The following is a 19575-nucleotide window of genomic DNA, read 5'->3' on the forward strand; positions in this document are numbered from 1 at the left end:
TAATATTACCTTAATTAGGGGTTCAGATAGGGTCCGTGTAATTACCTTAATTAGGGGTTCAGATAGGGCCCATAATATTACCTTAATTAGGGGTTCAGATAGGGTCCGTGCAATTACCTTAATTAGGGGTTCAGATAGGGCCCATAATATTACCTTAATTAGGGGTTCAGATAGGGCCCATAATATTACCTTAATTAGGGGTTCAGATAGGGCCCATAATATTATCTTAATTAGGGGTTCAGATAGGATCCATGTTATTACCTTATTTGGGGGCTGGATAGGGTCCATGTTATTACATTAATTAAGGGTTGTCTTAGGTAAAAAGTAGAATTAAAGAGAATCTGTCCCCAAGTTTTTAGGAGAGCAGCATGAAGTAGGGGCAGAGACTCTGATTACAGTGATGTATCACTTACTGGTCTGCTTGTATAATTATTTTTTCATTATTTGCACCATTTTCCTCTCCAGAGATGATAAAAGATCACTAAGGGACATACGTTTTTTTCCTTTATTGTGCATATCTTTCCTTGTAACTATGGAATCCATAGGAGCAAAGGGAAAGCAGTCAGTGAGCGAGAAGTCACTGGCTTGAGCTGATCTGGTCTGCTAGAACTTAGCAGCGCTGTCATGCCAGACATATACCCAATGTCATCAGTTGGTCTGTTAGAAACATTTGCATTGCCGGTGCGTCTATTTTCTGCATAGCACTGCCTGAGAGATATGTGTTTGCAAAAGTGAAGACAAAAAGTGGTAATCAACCGAGATAGCGGGACAGAAGCATAAATCCAGGACTGTCCTCCTGTATCATTGAGACCTATGTTAAAGCATTGTGCATACTATGTGATTGAAAACATTTTTGTAATTACTTTTAATTAAAAATGATATCTGTTCTTTTTTTTCTGAAGCATGCATGTATTAAATTGTCTGCAAGCTGCTCGATTCTTTTTTATGTCAAATCCGACTTCCAGCTCCCTGTTGAGTTAATCACTAGGTCGTCTCTCTTCTCTCCAAAAATGCTTATCAAGGCTTAAATCTAATAAAGGTAATAGAAATCAAATAAAATCTAATCAGATTTGAGCTTATATGAGCATTCAAGAGAGTGGAAAGAGGTGTTGGATGCTGACAGGCTGTCAAATTTGGCACAGAACGTAAACAAGCAGCTTGCAGGGTATTATGTTACCTGCAAGCTGCAGTAGAAAAAAAGTTACCATTTTTAATAAAAACCAATTAAAAAATGTTTTATATCACAAGCAATGCACAAAAACATTCAAACATTTACATAACTTGTAACTGTTTTACACTAGGTAGGATTTGATGACTTAGACTCAGAATTCTGACCATTTGTATGCTCTGGCTCTGCCGAAATACAAGGTGGGGATGACGTCACTTATTCGCGATCTGGATACAGTATAAAGTTTCAATACCTTAATGTATGCAGTAATAAGCATAGATACTCTATATATGGTAGAGTCTTGTATGAAATAACGAAACCTGGTTAAAAAGAACCTGTCAGGATGATTTTACTGCCGGGGTCAGAATTGCGGAAATCTCGGACGAGTCTCGCACCTCAATACCCGACACTCGGATCAGAGTGTTTATCTGCATAGAAATACACGCAGCTGAATGCTACAATCCGAGTGCCAGCGGCAGTGCCGGTTATTGACGTGCGAGACTCGTCCGAGTTTCTCGCAAGTCTGACCCCGGCCGACTATTGAAACTGGTTGTATGGCTGTATCAATCATGGTACAGTCGATATGCAAATTGCCTTTTCAGAGAGGAAGAGCACTAGAACTCTAGTGCCTGCTAAACTTTTAGGATTGCTACTTTCAGTAGGTTGCACTAGAGTACTAGTGGTCTTCCTGTCTAAATAAGCAATTTGAGTGTTTAATTTCCCAGAGGAGCATTACATGGTCTTTGAGTCATTTTACACCAGTATGTCAGGGAGGTCACTTTTCACAAGGAGAGATGTTATCTCTTGGACCCCAGTCAGAGGCTTCTCATACAGCCAAATCAGATCTCATGCTTTGCTCTAATGAGGGGCAATACCCCGAAACACGTTTCTGCAAATAGAGATTCTAGTTTGTCTTTTATTATAAGCCATATCACAAGGCTCGATGGCTCATTAAAGTGCGATATTATAGTTTTTAAGGTTGAAGGTAGACATAAGTCCATCAAGTTCAACTTATAGCCTAACGTGTTGTTCCAGAGAAAGGCAAAACTCCCATGGGGCAAACACTAATAGATCCATATTAGGGGAAAGACTCTTTCCGACTCCACATACGGCAATCAGACTTGTTCCCTGAATCAATGCCCCAATCACAGAATCTAGCGCTCAAGTCATTAACTGTAGTATTATGTTTTACAAGAAATTCATCCAGGCCCTTCTTGAATTTTACCAGTGAATCAGCCATTATAACATCATGTGGCAGATAGCTCCATAAGCACTGCTCTTACAGTAAAGAATCGCCGTCTGTGATTTTGTCTGAACCTTCTTTCCTCTATGTAGAAGGTGCCCTCATGTCTCCTGAGCAGGCCTACGTGTGAAAAGATGATTAGAAAGATCTCTCTACTGTCCCCTCATATATATTGTACTCTGTAATAAGATATCTCGTAAGCCTTCTGTAGTGAAATATGTATATGTATGCATGCATGACCAGCAGTAAACTAGCATCTGTCCTTACACTGCAGCTCTCCACACAGGTCATGACCTCATGTTATCCTGAGAAGGCAGTCTCCTGTCACCAGAGGGGCTTTACTGAGAACCACACAGTGGTAACATTTCACACCTCTTAGTGTCTTTGATGGAGAATGACACTATATATCTATGAGAAAGGTTTCACAAAGAGTTTCAGAGAAAAAATAATGTATTCATTGGTAAAATGGCCATGGTCCAGTCACAAACCAGCATTTAGAATATTAACATGAGAGGCTGGTCTAGAAATTGGATCCCCATGTCCCATCTATAAATTAGGCCTACACACAAAGAAAAGGGTTCGCAGTGAGGGGCAGCCTAGCTGTTGTGCTCCATTTCATATTCCCCCCCGTCCCTCGGGGACAGAGAATCAGGATGCAAAGTTCGATATTTCTGTAAGGTTTATCCCTTTTATTTTATCACTGTTTTTGCATATTTGTATGTCACTTTTTATTTCCATTTTTATATTCTTTTTATTGTAAGCACTGTACCTTTTATATTAAAGCTTAAAACTTTAATAAGTCTGAACCTTGTTGCTCTAAATAATCCATAGCCTTAGAGTGTGTGCTCCTGGTGACTTGCACATAGTAGTAGTACTTCCGGGACTCATCACCCGTGTGTTCGGTGAGTGGTGGCAGCGTGTATGAGCGGGGTGTGTGGTCTGTGTCGGGGTGTGATTTATGCTCCCACTGCAGCATAGAACACAGGTTTAATGCTGGACTGAGTGAGAGGAGACAGATTAACCCTTGCAGGCACAACCCCAAGTCACCTGCTGAGAAGCGGGTACGTGACACCTTTTTTTTTCCAAACTGAATAACTTTGGGTATCTTGGTATTACAGTACACCCGTTCCTTTAATAACCTTGGCGCTCTTCCAACCACCCGCTGTAATACAGCTATGTCCTTCACATATACTGGAGACCATAATTGTCCCCAGCAATCTATATGTTACCGTTTGCATATGTAACTTCCCAGAGGAGCATTGCATGGCCTATAAGTCTCCTTACACCAGCATGTCACTCTCCACAAGGAGAAACGTGACCCCTTAGAAATAGAAATGCCCTCAGTGCACTTCTCAATTGCTTCAAAGTTTTTTCAGATCTGGCACATTGGAATGCTACAATTCAGGTATCATTTTAATTGTATTAAGACTATCAGCAATATCACTAGTTTCAGTTGTAAAATTGTCCTGATTGGTTTCCTTTATACACAAGGACAGTGGTATTGCTGATCCTCCAAACCTAAGCAGTGGATAATGCAGTGTGTAAATGACAATTCCTATTTCCCTATTCACTAATGCTGCACATCTACAATTGATGCTGCAAATGTCTGCACACCCCTCTTGAAGTGCCAGGGTTTTGTCATTTAAAAGTATCACATGAAGACAAAGAATTTCAGAACTTTTTCCACATTTAAAGTCACGTGTAATCTGTACAATTCAGTTGAAAAATTAACTGAAATCTGTTCAGTGGTGGAAAAATAAAGATAAGAACTAAAATAATATGGTTGTAGAAATATGCACTCCATTACACTAATACTTTGCTGACGTACCCTTTGAATTTATGACAGCATTCAGTCATTTACGGTAGGTAGGAATGTATCAGCATGTCACATCTAGAATTGGCAATCTTTGCTCACGATTCCTTGCAGTAGCGCTCCAAATCTGTCAAATTGCAGGGCATCTCGTTTGTACAGCGTCCTCTTCTGGTCGCCCATAGATTTTCTGTTGGATTCAGGTATGGGCTTTGGCTGGTCCATTCAAAACTGTGATCAACTTCTGTCAAAGTCATTCACTTGTTGATTTGGAGGTATGCCTAGGGTCGTTATCGTGCTGAGAGATGAAATTCCTCTTCATCTTCAGCTTTCTAGCAGAGGGCGGAAGGTTTTGTTGCAAAAGGGATTGATATTTATACTGTTCATTATTCCCTTCACCTTGATTAAACCCCAGTTACAGCTGATGAAAAATGAACCCAAAGCATAGTAATACCTCCACCATCTTTCACTGTGGGTATGGTCTTCTTTTAGTGATGTTCAGTTTGGGGTTTACAACATACGTTTTGGAATTATGGCCAAATAATTCAACATTGGTCTCATCAGTCCATAACACATTTTCCTACGTGCTTTTAGGTTTTGATGTAGATTTTTGTAAACCAGAGCCAGGCTTGGATATTTTTCTTTGTAAGAAATGGCTTCTGTATTGCCACCCTACCTCACAGGCCAGTCATATGAAGAATACAGAACATTGTTGTCACATGCAGCACACAACTAGTACTTGCTAGAAATTTCTGCAGCTTATTTAATGTTGATGTAGGCCTCTTAGAAGCCTCCTGGACCAATTTTCTCTTTGTCTTTTCAGCAAATTTTGATTGACATCCAGTTCTACGTAATGTTGCTGTTGTGCCAAATTTAACCCCTTAACGACCGCCGATACGCCTTTTAACGGCGGTAATTAAGGGTACTTAAACCACAGCGCCGTTAATTCACGGCGCTGTGATTTAAGTGAATAGCGCCCCCCAGTGTTGGATTTTCTCCGGGGTCTCGGCTGCCAGGGGTAGCCGAGACCCCAGAGAACATGAATCGGTCGGTTTTTACCGACCCCCGCTTTTGCGATCGCCGTTATTAACCCTATAACGGCGACCGCAAAAAAAAAAGCCGCGATTTTACATTTAATTTCTCTCTCCTCTGATGTGATCGCACATCAGAGGATAGAGAAATAGGGTCCCCGGTCCCCTCCCGGTACCTCTCCCTTGTCCTCCGTCCCCTCCCGGTGGTCCCGCGCCCGCCGGCGTCATCCGATGGGCGCCGCCATCTTGAAAATGGCGGGCGCATGCGCAGTGCGCCCGCCGGGAATCTGCTGGCTCCGGCTGGCAGATTCCATTCATTATTTTGATCACTATGATAAACGATCATAGTGATCAAAATAATAAAAATAGTACATAACCCCCCCGTTTATCACCCCCTTATATAGGCACACATAATGAAATAAAAAAAATATTTTTTTTTTCAGTTTTCCATAAGGGTTAGGGTTAGGGTTAGGCTAGGGTTAGGGTTAGGCTAGGGTTAGGGTTAGGCTAGGGTTAGGGTTAGGCTAGGGTTAGGGTTAGGCTAGGGTTAGGGTTAGGCTAGGGTTAGGCTAGGGTTAGGCTAGGGTTAGGGTTAGGCTAGGGTTAGGGTTAGGCTAGGGTTAGGCTAGGGTTAGGGTTAGGCTAGGGTTAGGCTAGGGTTAGGCTAGGGTTAGGCTAGGGTTAGGGTTAGGCTAGGGTTAGGGTTAGGCTAGGGTTAGGCTAGGGTTAGGGTTAGGCTAGGGTTAGGCTAGGGTTAGGGCTAGGCTAGGGTTAGGGCTAGGTTTAGGGTTGGGCTAGGGTTAAGGGTTAGGGTTGGGCTAGGGTTAGGGTTGGGCTAGGGTTAAGGGTTAGGGTTGGGCTAGGGTTAAGGGTTAGGGTTGGGCTAGGGTTAGGGCTAGGGTTGGGCTAGGGTTAGGGCGAACTAGGATTAGGGTTGGGATTAGGGTTAGGGGTGTGTTGGGGTTAGGGTTGGAGCAAGAATTGAGGGGTTTCCACTATTTACCAACTTTGGGGGTCTAAAAATTGGGGTCTAAAAAATTACTTTTGTGGAAATAAAAAAGACTTTTTATTTTCACGGCTCTGCGTTTATAAACTTCTGTGACGCACTTGGGGGTTCAAAGTGCTCACCACACATCTAGATAAGCTCCTTAGGGGGTCTAATTTCCAAAATGGGGTCACTTGTGGGGGGTTTCCACTGTTTAGGCCCATCAGGGGCTCTGCAAACGCAACATGATGCCCGTAGACCATTCCATCAAAGTCTGCATTCCAAAATGGCGCTCCTTCCCTTCCGAGCTCTCCCATGCGCCCAAACAGTGGTTCCCCCCCACATATGGGGTATCGGCGTACTCAGGACAAATCACATAATAACTGTGGGAGTATGATTTCTCCTGTTACCCTTGTAAAAATAAAAATTTGGGCGCGAAAAGATCATTTTTGTGGAAAAAAAATGGATTTCTTATTTTCACAGCTCTACGTTATAAACTTCTGTGAAGCACTTGAAGGTTCAAAGTGCTCACCACACATCTAGATAAGTTCCATAGGGGGTCTAGTTTCCAAAATGGAGTCACTTGTTGGGGGTTTCCACTGTTTAGGCCCATCAGGGGCTCTGCAAACGCAACATGATGCCCGCAGACCATTCCATCAAAGTCTGCATTCCAAAATGGCACTCCTTCCCTTCCAAGCTCTCCCATGCACCCAAACAGTGGTTCCTCCCCACATATGGGGTATCAGCGTACTCAGGACAAATCGCATAATAACTGTGGGGGTATGATTTCTCCTGTTACCCTTGTAAAAATAAAAATTTGGGGGCGAAAAGATCATTTTTGTGGAAAAAAAAATGGATTTTTTATTTTCACGGCTCTACGTTATAAACTTCTGTGAAGCACTTGAAGGTTCAAAGTGCTCACCACACATCTAGATAAGTTCCTTAATGGGTCTAGTTTCCAAAATGGGGTCACTTGTTGGAGTTTTCCACTGTTTAGGCACATTAAGGGCTCTCCGAACGCAACATGGCATCCGATCTTAATTCCAGCCAATTCTGCGTTGAAAAAGTCAAACGGTGCTCCATCCCTTGCGAGCTCTGCCGTGTGCTGAAAAAGGGGTTTACCCCCACATATGGGGTATCGGCGTATTCAGGAGAAATTGTACAACAAATTTTGTGGTTGAATTTCTCTTTAAACACTTGTGAAAATAAAAAAAATTGGTTCTGAACTAATTTTTTTCCAAAAAAAAGTTAAATGTTAATTTTTTCCATCCACATTGCTTTCGTTCCTGTGAAGCACTTAAAGGGTTAATAAACTTCTTGAATGTGGTTTTGAGCACCTTGAGGGGTCTAGTTTTTAGAATGGTGCCACTTTTGGGTATTTTCTGTCATGTACACCCCTCAAAATGACTTTAAATATGATGTGGTCCCTAAAAAAAATGGCTTTGTAAATTTTGTTGTAAAAATGAGAGATCGCTGGTCAACTTTTAACCCTTATAACTTCCTAACAAAAAAAAATTTTGCATCCAAAATTGTGCTGATGTAAAGTAGACATGTGGGAAATGTTATTTATTAAGAAATTTATGTGACACATCTCTCTGATTTAAGGGCATAAAAATTTAAAGTTTTAAAATTGCAAAATTTTAAAATTTTTTGCCATATTTCTGTTTTTTTCATAAATAAACACAAGACTTATCGAAGAAATTTTACCACTAACATGAAGTACAATATGTCACGAAAAAACAATCTCAGAATCAGCAGGATCCATTAAAGCGTTCCAGAGTTATAACCTCATAAAGGGACAGTGGTCAGAATTGTAAAAATTGGCCTGGTCATTAAGCTGCAAACTGACTCTGTCGCTAAGGGGTTAAACCAGTACTTGATGTCAATCTTCAGTATTCCATGTTATATCTAATGCCTTGCAAAAAAAATTGTACCCTTCCTCTGTCTGCTAACGTTCAACATTAGGATCGTTTTGCTGTGTTGTAAGCTGTTTACAGACCCTAGAATTTGCTGTAAAATGCAACTAAGAAATTGACAGGAAAATCCTCCTAGAATAGCAAAACTTTACATGGGGTTAATCAGAATCACTGTAAATTATGGTAGCTGCGCACTGACTACTATATTAACAATAGCTTAATTCGGACCAATGGCATTCTATCATTGTGTGTTCATCTGTATTTTTTTCCAGCTTGGATCGGATCACGATCGGACTGGAAAACAGTCGCAGCATGCTGCGATTGTAATCGGAAATTGGATCGCATCCTGCAATAGAAGTCAATGGGTGCGAGAAAAAAATCGCACCACACTCGGACCATGCGAGTGCTGTCTGATTTTTACACACTGATCGCATTTGAAAAGCTGGCAATTCATGTGCTGCGTACAGTAAAATCACAGCGTGACAGGTTAGAATAGATATATACACATAGAATGCATATACAGTGACACACACATATATATGTATATATATTACATAGATAGAAGAAAAGCCGACAATTCATCTGCTGTGTACTGTAATATCACTGCGTGACAGGTTACAATAAAATAGATATATACACATAGACTACATAGATGTCAGTGATACACACATATATACAGCTCTGGCAAAAATTAAGAGACCACGACATCAAAACCCTGTCATGGGCAGCCCATTCTCCAGACCTGAGCCTCATTGAAAACCTCTGGAATGTAATGAAGAGGATGATGGATAGTCACAAGCCATCAAACAAAGAAGAACTGCTTACATTTTTGCGCCAGAAGCAGTGTGAAAGACTAGTGGAAAGCATGCCAAGACGCATGAAAGCTGTGATTAAAAATCATGGTTATTCCACAAAATATTGATTTCTGAACTCTTCCTGAGTTAAAACATTAGTATTATTGTTTCTAAATGATTATGAACTTGTTTTCTTTGCATTATTTGAGTTCTGAAAGCACTGGGGTTTTCTTTTTAATTTTGACCATTTCTCCTTTTCAGAAAAAAAAAACTTAATTTATTGCTTGGCAATTCGGAGACATGTTGTCAGACGTTTATAGTCTAAAAGAACAATTTACAGTTACCCAAAAATATACCTATAAAGAGAAAAATCAGACAAATTGAACATTTGAAAGTGATCTCTTAATGTTTGCCAAAGCTGTATATGTGTATATATTACATAGATGGATGGAAGAAAAGCTGGCAGTACAACAGCCGCGTAGTGTAAAATCATAGCAGGAGCCGACAAGATAGAAGAGATGGATTACTTACAGTAAACACACATAGAATAGGTAGATATATAGATGTCAGTGACATATACAATTAGTACAGTGTGTTTGCAGCTCACTGTACATGTATTTAATTATTAAAATATTATTTTTCTGAAAAAAAAATTGTGTGGGCTCCCGCGTAATTTTCTTAACCAGCAGAGGGAAAGACGACAGCTGGGGACAGATGTTTATAACCTGGGAAGGGGGTAATACCCATGGAGCTATTAATAACAAGTCACAGCTGTATACTTAGCCTTTACTGGCTATTAAAATGGGGGACCCCTCCAAAAAATGATGTAGGCTTCCCCTATAAATAATAACCAGCAAAGGCTATGTAGATAATTGCAGGCTGGTATTAATAGCCTAGGAAAGGACTATGGATACTGCCCCCCGGAAAAACATCAGCTCTGAGCCGCCCCAGAAAAAGGCACATCTTTAAGATGTGCCAATTCTGGCACTTAGCCTCACTGTTCCCACATGCCCTGTAGAGGTGGCAAGTGGTGTGATAGTTGGGAGGATTGATGTCACCTTTGTATTGTCAGGTGACATCAAGCCCCGAGATTAGTAATGGAGAGTGGTCACTAGAATGGCCCCATCACTAACCCCATAGTCATGTTGTATAAAAACACGATCACCCAGAATAAAGTCCTTTAATTAAAAGTATGGCACAGACCCCTTTAATAAATCTTAATTAAACCATACATACGACCCTGCCCATTTCTTCTGCAAAAGAGTTAAAAAAAAAATATTCCTCACCTTTCCGCAGAGCTGATAATCCATTTGTCCCAAGTCACTCGTGCTGATGTCACATAGGTGAAGTGATTTCATTGTCTGTGAACTCCCAGGACCTGTCTGGTGGCACCGCAAGCAGGAGAACTTTCTCACGCTCACGGTGCTGTCAGACAACAAATAGGAGTTCACAGGGAGACACTGAGCATATTTTGCTCAGTGTCTCGGTTGGATGGCAGGCTGTATAGTTGCATCATGCAACCAAGCAGCCTGCCATCTAGATGTAGCAGAGCTAGACCTGTCGTGGGAGAAATGGATTATCATCTGTGCGGGAAAGTGAGGAATATTGTTGTTTTTTTAACTCTTTTGCGGAAGACAATGGCTTCAGGGGAATGGACGAGGCCGTAAGTATGGTTTAATCAAGATTTATTAAAGTAGTCTGGGTCATTCTTTCAATTAAAGGACTTTTTTCTGGGTATCTGTGTTTTTATACAATATGACTGTGGGGTTAGCAATTGGGCCATCTTATTGACGCCTTTCCATTACTAATCTCGGGGCTTTGTCACCTGACAATACAAAGGTGACATCAACCCCCCAACTATCACCCCACTTGTCACCGCTACAGGGCAAGTGGGAAGAGCGAGGCTAAGTGTCAAAATTGACTCATCTTATAGATGCGCCTTTTCTGGGGTGGCTGAGAGCTGATATTTTTAGCCTGGAGGGAGCAGTATCCATGGCCACTTCCTTGTCTGTTAATATAAGCCCGCAGCTGTCTGCAAGTCCTGACTTGATTAAGCTGCGGTTGTCTAGTAGTGGACAACCCCTTTAAAAAAATGTTCTGATACATTTTTTTTTTTTTTTTTTTTTTAATTTAAAAACGCTAACATTTGGAAAAGTGAAGAGACAGACAAGCTCTCTTGTGGAGAACACTGCCTGTTTTCAACTTAAATTAGTCATTTTCTCGTTGGAGAGAAACCCCTCGACAATAAGCTGAAATCTTTACCGCAATTGAATGTGACGATAATTTTATCACAACACGGAAAGCGCTCACTTTTGTCTTCGTATGTGCAGAAAAATCTAAATGAAATTACAATTTTTATCTAGGCAAACATCATATTTTTGTGATACCCCGAGGAAATTATCCAACCCAACAGCAGGAAATATTTTCTGCTCCTTGCTTGCATACCCCCAGTAGACCCGAGAGTCAAAAGTTTATCCTATTAAAATCCAAGTCTCATAAAAGTTATCAAAAGCTTCAGAAATTAATCCCCATAGTTTATAACAAACCCCAAATATGTATTTACAAAAGACGGCCGCTACCGCTTAATAAAGGAATTTGCCGAAGCCCATACTTAGCGGAAGATGTTTAATGAGAAGATTTTCAATGTGGACGTAAAATATCATAAACATCCTGGAAGTGCATGAGTAATCGTGTGAATATATTCCGAGTCCGGCCAAATCATTAGTGGGAGTGTGTATCTCTTGTTGGCCGCGCCGCATCCGAGTATTGCCAGCAAATTACATCGCTCTTATTTAATTCTGGATTGCACACATAAGGATATTAAATCAACACATATGGTAATACATTCTGCAATAAATATTTTGGCTCATGGCCGCATTTAATTTCTGCCTTTTTGGAGTTTTTTTTTAATTTTGGATGATGCTTAAAGATTACATTATTATAGTACTTAGATTTCTAGGCTCTGAGTAATCCATCATTAAACAATGGGATACAATATAAAATGCTACGTTATTACAGAATCTTAGGTAGATTGCCCAGAGATCTGTAGCGGAGCTTGATATGAGCCACCACCATTACTTTACTGTGCACTTATCTAGTGGTTAGGGGCAGATACCCCTTATAGTAGTTACCCCTGGCAGTCTGGGTTACATTCAGGGAATGGTTCCTGGTGATTAGTGCATCAGTAACTGCATACTTGGTGGTCTGTCCCTCAATTAGTAACTGTCATGATCCTGCGGGATCAGGACAGATAAAAGCACAGGTAACCTTTTTTTTTCTCAAGCTGTGCTTAGAGAAGTTTTTGCCCCCGGTGGCCATTTGGATTATGGCACTGTGGTGTCGTTTGTTCTAAGTTTGCCCCCGGTGGTGGTCAGCATCATTGCACTCTGTTTCTTTAGTTAAGTGCACATTTATAATGTAGGTGTGATTGCTGGCTCTGCTATAAAAGAGTCACAGGTGTTGCAATCAGCGTTGGTGATAGTATTCATTTCAACCATCCTTGGTGGAGGAAGGAGCTGGAGAACGTTCCTTGCAGCGCTGTCTTAGCCCTCGTGTGGAAGGAGTCATAGGGGATTTCCTTGTAGCTCTGACAGAGCTTGGTGGCAGCGTTTCAGGAGGAGAGCTGCATTCTGGTGGGTTGCCAGGAGCAAGTGCAGCAGAGTAAAGCTAAGTGGTGATTCCCTGTTTGTGTTTTCCCTTCGTGTGTATTAGTACAGCGGTGGGGCCAGTGCCTGCACCACCCAGCTCCCTAGCAAGGGATAGGTGTAGGGTGTGCTAGGGCGACAGGTATCCTGAGCGGCGCCCGGTGCGGAACCGGCATAGGGAACGTTAGGAGCGTTAGGGACACTGACTCGGGAGTGCAGGAGGTCTCCTCATCCCCTTTCCCTATCGCAGGGCCCACCGTTGTAACTGTTTCCCTTCCCTTTGTCTTGTTGTTTATAGTTACCGGCCTGCTGGTCGCGTCACACAGGACGGGTCCACGTGACAGTAACTGACTACAAAAAGGGTGATGAATATTCTCAATGCTTTATAATGAGTGGTCAATGGCACAAGTGAGGTTTTAGCCCTGGTGGTCCAGTGTAGTTTTTTTTTTTTTGTAAAATGAACCACTAGTTGTTTTTGACAAACTGAATAGTGTTTCACATAGATCCATTCTACCCAGTAGGTTTATTCACTTATGTATAGATTATCATGCACACTTTGATGCTTTTTTATGCAGGACTGATATAGTGTGTAGCGCTCCACTACTGTTCTGTGCCAATCCAATGTTAGGCCAGTACGCACAATGAGGGAAATTTTTCAATTGCTTTTGTGCCAGTTTTTTTCCATAAAAAAGTCACAAATTCAGTTGTGCCCCAATCTTGTGGAAAAAAAATTCCCGTATTTGTTTTACGGTATATTTTACTTCGCTCTATTTTGGCTGCTGCTAGCTATGTAAATAAGGTTTCAGCCAAGTTTATTTATGAATTGGAACTTTTGTAAAAGTTACAAAACAGTCACAGAATCCTTCCAGTAAGGGCAGGTGCAGACAACCAAGAATCGGCTCGATTATGAAAATGACACTTTGATCAAACTCTGATCAGCGCATAATCATCATAGTGTGCTTCGATTCTTTCAGATGAGAAGATGGAGAAAAAAGTCTCCCTTTTTGTTGGTCCATGAAAATCAAACCTCACTCAGATGTTATCCGAGTGCAGTCTAATTTTTCCATGGACTGTTGATTTACATGGCAGAGCACGATCCGAATATCTGATAAAATTAAGATTCTGTCCAAGAAAAAAATTGGACATGTGCACAGCCCCATAGACTAACATTGGTCTGAGTCCAGACAGAAGTTTTAAAATTAGGGATGAGCGAACCTGATCGGTAAAGTTTGGAGTTCTTACCTGACACCTAGTGTCCGGTGCCGAACCACGAACACGGACTTTTTACTGGACATCTGTGTTACTGTTCAGTTTCGGCAGCCTATTAAAGCCTGTTGAAAAGCTGCAACGCAGCAAATCAACAAGCGTTATGGCTGTGGGCACTTCCGGCCCCATCACAGTAATGGCCGGCGCACCACATGACTCGGCCTCACAGTGTAAAATAAATAAATCATTAAAAAAAAAATGACATAGGGACTCAGCTATTTTTAATAACCAGCCAAGGTAAAGCAGGTATGTGTCTCTTTGGATTCCTTTCCTATTCTTTAGTCTTTCATGTATGAATGTGCCAACACATCCTTAGCCCTGTGCATCACCTTCTGTCTGCGTGCACTCCGTTCTGTTGTTGTGGTTTTGGGTTACACTCTGTGTATAGTTGAGGGTGCAGTTAAGGACACTCGAAATGCATCGGTCGCTAGCCATCCTGGGCTTCCAAGTGTATCCATTACATGTCCTTTTAATGTTTGCACAATAAACGTGAAGTTTTATTTCCTGACCACACTGGAGAACTTTTTCACACAGTAAGATATATCACCGGAATCAGGTTATCTGACCCTGCATTATACTGGTCTCAGATGGGGTACAAAACCCAGGTGACAGATTCCCTTTAAGTGTCACCAGTCCAACAAAGTATGACAGCACATGGCTAATACAATTATGGTTAATAAAAGTCAGTAACAACCTTGCTATCAGCAATTAACACTTTAGCAGAAGACGGTGACATCATGGAGCCTCAATGTAACCAATACAATTGAAGTAATAGATACCGAGAGATAATTTTAATGGATACCCTTTAATACTTTATTGCAACTGTAGGGGCGCTGTATTTAAAATGAGCAGTTACAAATCAGATCCCTTCCAACACAACCATGATGATTCATTTGAGAACATGCAATATTCTACATTTCTTTTAAATATCGTTTTCATGCTTAATGATGGATTAATAATTACGGATAATGGTTATCTCTAGCAGTATGACAGCATAGTATGCAGCCGATGGCTTGTATCAATCAGGGATTCGTAAGGCTATATCAACCATATGGAAAGAGTTTGTGGAGAATGGTAATAGGTCTCGGTTTGAGGATGACATCAGTGGATGCTCCTGATCACTTGTGTTTCTTCGTATCTGGAACTGTTTAAGTTAAGAGGAGCTGAAAGCAGAATGTCATCACATACTATTAATGAGCGCCATGCTTAGGTTGTGGTTCAAAGAGAAGGCCGTCATTGCATGGTATAATTCTTGCGGAGGTTGGAAGATTTTGATTAGGAGAAAAATCTGCAATCAAATAAAATCAAGAGATAAAGAAAATAAAATAATGGATGTCTCACAATCTAAATAATTATTGCACGTAGCCCCCTTCTACCATTCACTATAAAGTGAATGCCCAAGTTTGATAATCATTTTTGTACTAAATAGGACTAAACTTTTGTATTAATTGTTTTAATACAAATCAAATACGCATAATAATGCCCACGTGAAATGCAGACAAAAATTTAACAAATACGGAATACAACCATCTCTCATAGACATCCAGGCCAAACATGGAAGTTTAACGCCTAAAGGGTTGAACAAAATCGACATGTACTTCACTGCAGTTAGCTAAAGAAGTAGAAAGCCAAAGTGGGGGTGTTTCCAATGGCACAATATGTGTACACTGCAGAGTAATGGCATGCATGGGTGTCATCCACAAATAAAGACTCTTCCAAAGTCCGTGCACAAAAAAAGCCCACCTACAATTTGCCAGGGCCCATGATGAAAAACATCAAGAATTTTTTTGACTTTATAGTCTGGAGTGATAATGCCAAGATAAATGTTTTTGGAACTGATGGCTTCAAAAATGTATAGTACCTACAGTGAAACATGGTGGTGGCAGTGTCCTTATGAGGAGCTGCAGGAATATTGGAGAGCTACATTGTATTGATAGTATCATGAATTCACATATGTACTGTTCTATAGGGAAAGGAAAGGGAAAACGCTGCCATCACTCAATGCTCTTGGTAGAGGTGAACTTTTCCAACATGACAATGATCCAAAACACACTTCTGTTGCATTTCTGAAGGTGTAAGATGAAAGTGATCCAGTGGCCAAGTATGTCTCATGATCTGAACCCAATTGAACACCTATCAGGAATCCTGAAGAGAAGAGTTGAAAATCATCCTCCATCCAGCATCCAGGCTCTAAAAGAGGTCATTCTTAGCCCCTTCACTACGTTAGACATAACCATACATCCAGGTCGGTAAGTACTGACCTTGGACGTATGGATACATCATACATTTAATGCGGCACCGCAACCACAGTCGTGGTGATTGCATTAAGGTGTCTGCTGATTCTTACAGCTGGGAACCAGGAGTCGTCCCGGGACGCCCCACCCCCACCCCCCACAACTACGATCGCTGTGATTGGCAGTTAAATTCTGAACAGTTAATCACAGTGTTTCTCAGTGTTCTCAATGACGACTTTGCTCTTCTTCAATCCGACTTCTAGACGTGAGGAGAGCAGTTACTGAGCGTCTGTCGCACTGTGCTGGGCCTTGTGGTGACACAAGCCTATGTCATCACTGCTGGTGTTCCTGCTGCTGCTGAAGAAATAAGACATTTTTGATCCTTCCCTGATGCGTTCCTGATCCCTGATCTTTCCTAATCCACTCCACCCCTCTTTTACACCTCTTTCTGCCCCCCGATCGCTGAACAGTACTTAATCACTTGGTTTTGGCAGGTTTTTTATTATGCATCCTGCAGCCGCCGAGCGTTAATCAGTGACGCAAATCACTGATCCGCACTTGTGCTCTCTGTTTTCCACTACTTTTTTTCTGTCTATTTTTTTTTCCTCTATTTCCGACCCCCACACCCCATTTTTGCGCAACCTCCGGGTGTGCGTCCTGCAGCTGCCGAGTGCTGATCATGGACACAAATCACTGATCGGCGCTCGTGCTCGTTTTCCAGGACTTTTTTTTGTCCCTGTCTGTTTTTCTCCCCAATTCCCAGTAAGAATATACCATTGTAATCGGTGACTACTACAATATTTTTTACTGAATATAGGCAGGGTTAGGTAAGATAGTGGCAGACGCTAATTAATTTTTTTTTCTATTGATGTCCCTTTAGTAAGTTTGTTTTTTACCTTACAAAATTTTTCGATATTCTTAGCTTTTTTTTCTAGAGTCTTTGCTTATTTTTTTCTCTCATAAATAAAAAAGTTTACACCAAGCACTCACACACCTAAATAAAATATAGTTCGCACACAAACACCATATACGTGAAAAAAAAAATGTCCTGCTCGTCCCAATTACTGTATTCAACATAGGAAGCATACGTCTTTCTTGCCTCTGACACTGATCCCAACTTCCTTTATTTTTCCTCCTTCTCTTCCTCAAGTAATGCTGAACTGCCACGCAGATGCCCCAGGACAGAAAGTGAACCAGTGGCCACCGGTACTGACCCCGTATGGATCTCACCCCCTGAAGATTATGAGCCACTGTTTCCTGATTTTGTGGCGCAATCACGAGTCAAATTTGACACCACCGGCCTCACAGAAATAGGCTTTTTCAACTTTGACCGACTTTTCAAAATTCGGCTGGTCATTGATCACTTCAGCAACAAGTTTGCTGAGGAGTACATGCCCTAAAGGGACATCTGCATGGATGAGTCCCTAATCTAATTCAAGGGGAGACTCAAATTCAGGCAATACCTGCCCAGTAAGAGAGCCAGGTACTGAATTACATTTTACAAGCTGGGCGGGGGAGTACCTGAGGGTACACACACAGGTTCAGAGTTTATGAAGGGAAGGACACCCGGATTGAACCCCCTGAATGTCCCCCTGTCCCGCAGTCCTCAGAGTGAGTGGGAAAATTGTGTGAGATTTGGCGGACACACTGCTGGATCAAGGTTATTACCTCTACGTAGATAACTTTTAAACCAGCATTCTTCTCTTCAAGTCCCTCTCTGCGCAAGCTACAGCAGGATGCTGATCCTGTATGAAGAATCAGAGAGGTCTCCTCCATACTGGTGGTCAATTACAGGGACGAGAGGGATGACCTTTTCATACATGGTGATGGCAGCGCCGCCACCAACACCGCTGTACGAGGTACCTCTACACAGGTCACCAAACCAGACTGTGTACTGGGGTACAACAAAAACATGGGGACGTTGATCTCTCTTATCAAGTCCTTCAGTTGTACAGTGCCATGAGCAAAGCCAAGGTGTGGTACAAGAAGCTGGCTGTGCACATCGTACAGATGGCAATGTACAACAATTACATGCTATCACAATGTACAGGCCAGACCGGTACATCGTACCTTCAGTTCCAGGAGGTAGTGATCAAGGCCCTAATCTTTGGAAGTTGGGAAGGAGTGGGCCCCAGTACTTCCGGAACTGGAGGTGCTCGTGTTTTATACCATGCCAACATTTGCCCTAGGAGGTGCTTCAAACCACAAAGAAAGGAAGATCACAAAGGATGTGCCAAGTGTGTTACAGGAAGGCGGATATGCAAGGATACCGCTTATCGATGCGACACCTGCCCCAACAAACCTGTCCTGTGTATAAAAGAATGATTCAAACTGTACCACACCTCCATGAACTACTAAATTAATTTCTGATTTGCACAACTCATGTATGTGAGCCAGACGTACAATACACAACTCACGCATGCCAACCTGATGCGCTCTATGCAACTTGCATATGTCACTACATTATACAATTCACATACCGGGAAATTCTAGGTCAGCTTCCAAATGGGGTTACTTGTGGGGAGTTTCCACTGTTTAGGTACATCAGGGGCTCTCCACAAGCGACATGATGCCCGCAGACTATTCCATCAAAGTCTGCATTCCAAAACATCACTCCTTCCCTTCTAAGCCATGGTGTGCGCCCAAACAGTAGTTTTCCTCCACATATAGGGTATCGGTGTACTCAGGAAAAATTGCACAACAGAATTTTGGGTCCAATTTTTCCTGTTATCCTTGTGAAAATAAAAAAATGAGGGGCTCATTTTTGTTGAGAAAATTTAATTTCATGACCATACGTTATCATTTTCTATGAAGCACCTGGGAGTTAAGGTGCTCATCACACACCTAGATACATTCCTTGGAGGTCTAGTTTCCAAAATGTGGTCACTTGCGGGTACAGTCCCATAGACCTTACATTTCTGAATAATATGTGCAACTGTAGTAACAGGAACTGTTTGGAGATGGCCTTTCAGCCTTTACCTTACACATATTTGTCTATCATTTTATTTCTTATCTCCTGAGATAACTTTAGCTTTCTTTGCTTCATGTTCAGTATGGTACACACCATGATCCTAAATAGCACCGTGACTACTTTTCTCCCTGTTTATAGGCAGACTGACTGTGATGATGATTTCACGACACATCTTAGTAATAATTTTCAATCTTTTCTAAGTTTACCATCATTTTTGTGTTGGTCATTTTCATTTGTATCTAAATTTTTCTATTGACCCACAATTGAAAAGCAATGTCTGATTTTCATTAGTTGATATTCAATAAATTTAAATTGAAAACTACTTTTGTCAGTTTCGAGAAATTTAAGTGACATTTGAGGGGTTTTTTTTTACATTACCAGAAGGGTACCAACAATTTTGTACATGTGTATGTAACTAGACTATGATTATAGTGTGTCCATGCTGTTGACTTTTGCAGCTGATTTTTTTTTTTTCTTTATGTTGCCATGGTAGGCTTGGAATATAAAAATGTG

At 41.4% G+C, this 19575-nt stretch overlaps 1 protein-coding gene across 2 annotated transcripts in view; it reads left to right on the top strand.

Moving 5' to 3' along the window:
* The window catches only part of SORCS2 (sortilin related VPS10 domain containing receptor 2), a 1190324-nt gene that overhangs the window by 1137761 nt on the left and 32988 nt on the right, over positions 1–19575 (top strand). The gene's annotated exons all lie outside the window — the stretch shown is intronic.

Source organism: Dendrobates tinctorius, unplaced genomic scaffold (genome assembly GCF_039654945.1).
Source record: "Dendrobates tinctorius isolate UK_male_01 unplaced genomic scaffold, ASM3965494v1 ptg000039l, whole genome shotgun sequence".
NCBI lineage: Eukaryota > Metazoa > Chordata > Amphibia > Anura > Dendrobatidae > Dendrobates > Dendrobates tinctorius.